General features: G+C 63.7%; 1 long non-coding RNA gene across 1 annotated transcript; it reads right to left on the reverse strand.

Moving 5' to 3' along the window:
* Positions 1-316: 316 nt before the first annotated feature.
* Positions 317-1,311, reverse strand: LOC142359862 (uncharacterized). The gene is made up of 2 exons (XR_012762668.1): positions 1,221-1,311; positions 317-548 (listed from the first exon to the last, which is right to left on the reverse strand). It is a non-coding gene; the product is annotated as an uncharacterized LOC142359862 (long non-coding RNA).
* Between the last annotated feature and the right edge of the window lie 5,125 nt (positions 1,312-6,436).

Consider the following 6,436-nt stretch of genomic DNA (forward strand, 5'->3'; position numbering starts at 1 on the left):
CCGAGCCGCAGTACCGAACTTTGCTCACCGGGTGGCAGCAGCGATCGTACCGGCCCCTCCACGGCCACCCGCGCCACGGCAGCACCGGCCCCTCCACGGCCACCCGCGCCACGGCAGCACCGGGCCCTCCACCGGCACAGGGAGCGGCCGTCGCCATCAGCCCCGCTGCCCGCACCTGGGGCTCCCCCGGCCCCGGCCCACGGCTGGACCCCGGCAGGAACAGGGGGCCGTCGCCCCAGCCCCACAGCCCGTCCCCTTCTCCCCTGGCCTCTGGCGCAGCCCCTCGTCCCGTGCAAACCAAGCACAAACGCAGCCGCCAGGGCAAAAGGGACCGCAGGTCTTTACTCAGTCACGCACCCAGCCAGTCCCGGGAGCCGCTCTGCTCCGGGGCTCGGGGCCCCCGACGCTCCCTCTGCCCCTCCGACACCTCGGCACTCCTTCCCGCAGCTGCGCCTGTTGATCCAGCGGCGAACAGTCCGTCCGTCGCCTCCCGGAGCGACGCGCTGCTCGGCAGAGGCTGCCAAAAATGAGGAGCAGGGTGCAGGCCACTACAAGAGAGGAGAAAAGTGACAGGTGGCTGGACAGCGGCGGTGGAACGAGAAAGCACCAAGCAGGGAAAGGAACGGCGAGAGAAGGACGGGGACAGGCAGTCCCACAGAGACGGAGAAAGAAGCAGCAGCAAGAGAGCAAGAGCGGCAGCAGAAAGAAGAAGAGGGAGCAGGACACAGACCGAAAATGAAGAACGGGGAGCAGGAAGGAGATGCAAAAAAAAAACCCTGCAGCATGACAGAGGAAAAAAGAATAGCGGCAGGGACCTGGACAAAGAGAGATGAGGAAATAGAATAGAATAGACATGGAGAAAGCAGTAGATCTGTGACGTGCTACGGAGCCGAGAAGGAAGGCCTCGAATCAAGGGACGAGGAGGCAGACAGAGAGCACCAAAGACAGCAAAAGTACTGACAGGCTACAGAGTAGGAGGAAAGCAAAACTAGTAACCGGGAGCTGAACAGAAAGAGGGGAAGAAGGAAAAAAATGCCACGGGCTGCAGGGCAGAAAGAGGGAGGACCTAAAAGATGGGGACAAGTCAGAGACAGATGGAGAAAGAAGGTACACAAGAGCAGAAAAAAAAAATAATCGTAGCAGTGGGAGAAAGAGAGGGAGCCGGGGAGGGCCCAGGATGCAGAAGAGGGGTGACAGGGCCCCGAGGGCCCACGACTCACCGCAGCTCTCACTCTCGGTGCTGCCGGGAGACTTTGACACTTCAGATGTTTCTCTCCCCTTCTCTCTTCCCTTCTTCTTCCGCAGCTCCAATCGTTTGGCTCTCCTGCACCTGAGAGAAAATGCATGTGGCTGTCTTAGAGCTCATACGAGACGTGGCTTCCTAGACAAGAAGCCTCAGGAACAGGACAGAGAAAAAGAGAGAATATGATGAGTGGGAAGCAGAACACACGGATCGAGAGAGAATTTGAATCAGAGGAGTAAACAAGGCAGGAAAGCGAGATAAAGACAGGGAAGAAGCCACAAAAAAGGGCCTTTCTGGCCTCTACTCGCACCCCCCGGCCTCCTTTTTTTTCTGGCCTCTACTCTCGCCCCCAGCCTCCCACCCCTCTGCAGCCTCCCACCCCTTTCCGGCCTCCCTTTTTTTCTGGCCTCTACTCTCGCCCCCGGCCTCCCACCCCTCTGCAGCCTCCCACCCCTTTCCGGCCTCCTTTTTTTTCCTGGCCTCTGCCCCCCCCCCCCCCGCCTCCCACCCCTCGATAGCCTCCTAACTCCCTTTTTGCTGGCCTCTACTTAATTCAGCTTCCCACCCCTCTGCAACCTCCTACCTCTTTCCAGCCTCCACTCCGCCCCCCCAGCTTCCCACCCTTTTTCAGCCTCCCACCACCGTCCCACGCAGTGCAGGACACACTGACAGAGAGAGAAAAAGGACAGGCAACAGGAAGAAACGTACTAAGAAACAAAGAAAGGGTCAGACGAAGAAGGGGGTGGGTGGTCAGGGTTGGAATCCCAACACAAACCAGCAAGGGGATAGAGGACAGACAGAGAGGAAGACAAGAACGGGCCGGGAAGCAGGAAGAGAAGGAGAGAAAGGCAAAAAGGGAGAGCCGGCTGCACAGGCAGGTACAGCAAGAAACGACCGGACAGGCAGCAGGATCGAGAAAGAGAGACAGAAAAACTGGGGACAGGAAGCAGGACAGAGGGACGGCGAGAGGAAACAAGGGCCAGGGAGCAGGACAGCGGTGGAAAAAGAGGCACTGGGGCAGTAGGACAGAAAGAGAAGGAAGAAAGGCCAGAACAAGGACGGGGAATAACAGCAAAGGGAAAGAGAAGGACAAGGAGCGGGACAGATTGTCAGAGAAAGACAGGGACAGGGAGCGGGACAAGGTGATACTGAGAGAGAAAAAGGGGACAAGGAGGCAGGACAAAGTGAAAGACAGGCACAAGTAAGAGACGGGGGAGCAGGACAGAGACGGAGGGGGAAAAGCCTCAGCTGGGCAGCAGGAGACAGAGGCGGAGAAGGGAAAAAACAGCACCGGGCTGAGGGACCCTGAGGGAGGAATTAAAAAACAAACACAGGGAGCAGGACAAAACGACAGAGAGAGAGAAAAGGGACAGAGCAGGACAGCGTTGGGGGGAGAAATGCGACCGTGACGGGCAGCGGGAGAGAGGTATGGAGAAAGAAAAAAAATACCGAGGAAGAGAGAAAGGAAACAAGGGACAGCGAGCTGCACAGGGGGATGGAGAAAGAAAGGATGGGAGAGGGAATGGCGCAGAGAGAGAAAGGCAGAAAAAACAGCAAGAGGAAGCAGGGCAAAAGGACAGCAAGAGGAAAAAGGAAAGGGACAGGGAGCTGGACAGAGATGGGAAAAAAAGCAGCGGGGACACACGAAAAGAGACAGAAAGAGAAGGGCACAAAAGGATAGATGAGGACAGCGGCAGGATGGAGACGCAGAACAAAACCTGGGACGGTCAACCTGGGTGGGCGGGGAGCGGGTCAGAGAGCCGGAGAAAGGAAAAACTCTGCTGTGGAGCAGCAGAGGGGGACGGAGAAAGAAAGACAGGGACGGGGAGCAGGGCAGAGAAACGGAGAGAGAAAATAAGCGATGGGGAGCAGGGCAGAGCACTAGGAAGAGGAAAATAAGACAAGGGAGAAGACCGAGAAGCTCAGAGAGAAAGAAGGGTCGAAAGGAAACGCCAGAGAGGTAGAGAAATCAAGAAATACAGGGACGAGGAGCCTTGCAGAGACGGAGCACGAAAATGTAGGGCCGGTGAGCGCGAAAGAGGGAGAGAGAGACGGGGGCAGGGGGAGGAGATGAAGAAGAAAGGAGAGATAAAGATGGCAACGGAGCGCAGGGGACACAGACAGAGAGAGAAAAAGGACAGTGAACAGGAAAAAAGGGACCGAGAAACAAAGAAAGGGTCAGATCTAGACAAAGAGACCAAGAAAGGGGCGGGGGGCGTGTGTGCAGGGAAACCCCAAAACAAACCAGCAAGGGGCTAGAGAACAGAGAGGGAGAGAAAGAGAAGAAAGGGCCATGAAGCAGGACAGAGAAGGAGAGAAAGGCAAAAAGGGAGAGCAAAAAGAGAGCCGGCTGGACAGGGAGGTACAGTAAGAAACGACCGGACAGCCAGCAGGACAGAGAAATAGAGACAGGGAGCCGGCTAGAGAAATTCTGAAGGGAGAAAAAGAGGGAGAGGGAGCAGAACACACACACAGACAGAAGACGGGAGGTACAGGGAAAGGAAAACAAAAGGAAAAAGAAAAAAAAAAAAAAAAATCACAGCAGCGTGGGAGAGAGAAGGATCCAGGGGACAGCTCGGGACACAGAAGAGGGGCGACAGGGCCCCGAGGGCCCGCCACTCACCGCAGCTCTCGCTCTCCGCGCTCCCGGGAGACTCTGCCGCTTCAGACACTTCTCCGTCCTGCTCTCCTCCATTCCTCTTCCGTAACTCCGGTCGCTTGGCTGTCCCCCACCTAAGACAAAACGTCCATGTCTCGCAGCTCTTACGAGACAAGGCTCCCTACACACGCAGCCACGCTCGCGCGCTCCACAACCGTGCCATGCTGCTGCTGGTGACACATACAGACCCTGCGGGGCACGCTGGCGGCCTGGCCTGCTGCGGGCTACCAAGACGGAGCCTTCCTCACCCGCAGCGCCAGGCAGCTGCCAGCCAGGTGGCCTTCCATTTCTTCTTCTTCTTCAGCCTTCTCGGGACTCTCCAGCTTCAGCCGCGCCACCTCCTGCCCGCAGCCACTCAGCGCTCCGCCTCTCCCTTTTCGCCCCCACGCCGCCAGCACAGCGAGGCCCGGCACACGCAGCCCACACAAGCCTGGAGCGGGCGCAGCCAACGGCATCCCCAGGGCACGAACGGACAAACGCGTCCTCAGCGCAGCCCCTGCCACACATAAACAAGCAGCGGCGACCGCGTTCAGGGAGGCCGAGGCAGCCCGCACCACGGGCCTTGGGGGAGGCCGGGCGCTCCGGGACACAGGCTTCAGGGGACGTGAGGCAGCTGGGGGCGGCTGCGCGGGGCGAGCGGGGCCGGGGGAGCACTGCCGACTTGGGGGGGGGGGGGGTGCCCGCCTCCTTCTCCCATTCCCTTCCGTCACCTCCCGCCTCTGGCCCCGGGGCTGCCCGCACCCGGCTCGCCTCCTGCAGCCTGCCGCAGCGGCCGGCTCCAAGCTTCCCGTCCCACCACCCTCGGGCAGCCACCACGCACCCCCGCACCCGCTGGAGGGGAGCCCGCGCCTCACCGCTGGCCTCTCTGCTCCCCCGCCGCCCCGGCACCGAACACCAGCCCGCCGCCATGCTGCTCCGCCGCACCGCGCATGCGCCACGAGCCGACGGCGCGCCGGAGGGGCCACACTCTGAGCCGAACGCCGGGCTGCAGTACCGCGTTGCGGCCAGGGGGCGGCGGGGGCGGCGCCAGCGGGGCCGGGGGCGGTGCCAGCGGGGGCGACGCCTGCGGGGCCAGCGGGGGCGGGGGCGGCGCCAGCGGGGGCGGGGGCGGCGCCAGCGGGGGCGGGGGCGGCGCCAGCGGGGGCGGCGCCAGCGGGGGCGGTGCCAGCGGGGGCGGTGCCAGCGGGGGCGGGGGCGGCGCCTGCGGGGGCGGGGGCGGCGCCTGCGGGGGCGGCGCCTGCGGGGGCGGGGGCGGCGCCTGCGGGGGCGGGGGCGGAGCCTGCGGGGGCGGGGGCGGAGCCTGCGGGGGCGGGGGCGGCGGGGGCGGTGCCTGCGGGGGCGGGGGCGGCTCCCAGCGCCGGCTCCGGCTCCGAGCAGACCCCGACTCGCGGCTCCGACACGGCGCCGCACCCCCATCGCTCCTTGCCCCCGACACGGACCCCGCCCTCCCGGGGGCTTTTCCCCGGGACCCGCCGCTCCATCCAACCCCCCCCCCCATACCCCGCGCTCACCTTCTCCCTCGCTGCAGCCGCAACCCGGCTATGGCTCCGCTCCTCCTTCGGCTCGCATCGGGCCCGGCACGGCAGCACCGGGCCCTCTACCGGCAGAGGGAGGGGCCGTCGCCATCAGCCCCGCTGCCCGCACCTGGGGCTCTTCCGGCCCCGGCCCACGGCTGGAGCCCACGATGCCGTCATTGGGCAAACACAAAGACTCTCTGAAGCCCTTTGGGCACTTCAGCAAGCAGGCAGGCGTTCCTTATTGCAGCGCCGGACACACAGGGCACGGCTCCTCCCAGCGCGCAAAGCACCTGCGCCACTCGAGCGGCAGTACCGAACTTTGCTCACCGGGTGGCAGCAGCGAGCTCTTGGACACGGCGCCACCGCGCATTGGCGCCGCCCGAGCCGCAGTACCGAACTTTGCTCACCGGGTGGCAGCAGCGAGCCCTTGGACACGGCGCCACCCGAGCCGCAGTACCGAACTTTGCTCACCGGGTGGCAGCAGCGATCGTACCGGCCCCTCCACGGCCACCCGCGCCACGGCAGCACCGGCCCCTCCACGGCCACCCGCGCCACGGCAGCACCGGGCCCTCCACCGGCACAGGGAGCGGCCGTCGCCATCAGCCCCGCTGCCCGCACCTGGGGCTCCCCCGGCCCCGGCCCACGGATGGACCCCGGCAGGAACAGGGGGCCGTCGCCCCAGCCCCACAGCCCGTCCCCTTCTCCCCTGGCCTCTGGCGCAGCCCCTCGTCCCGTGCAAACCAAGCACAAACGCAGCCGCCAGGGCAAAAGGGACCGCAGGTCTTTACTCAGTCACGCACCCAGCCAGTCCCGGGAGCCGCTCTGCTCCGGGGCTCGGGGCCCCCGACGCTCCCTCTGCCCCTCCGACACCTCGGCACTCCTTCCCGCAGCTGCGCCCGTTGATTCAGCGGCGAACAGTCCGTCCGTCGCCTCCCGGAGCGACGCGCTGCTCGGCAGAGGCTGCCAAAAATGAGGAGCAGGGTGCAGGCCACTACAAGAGAGGAGAAAAGTGACAGG

The sequence above is a fragment of the Opisthocomus hoazin genome, unplaced genomic scaffold (assembly GCF_030867145.1).
Source record: "Opisthocomus hoazin isolate bOpiHoa1 unplaced genomic scaffold, bOpiHoa1.hap1 HAP1_SCAFFOLD_181, whole genome shotgun sequence".
Classification (NCBI taxonomy): domain Eukaryota; kingdom Metazoa; phylum Chordata; class Aves; order Opisthocomiformes; family Opisthocomidae; genus Opisthocomus; species Opisthocomus hoazin.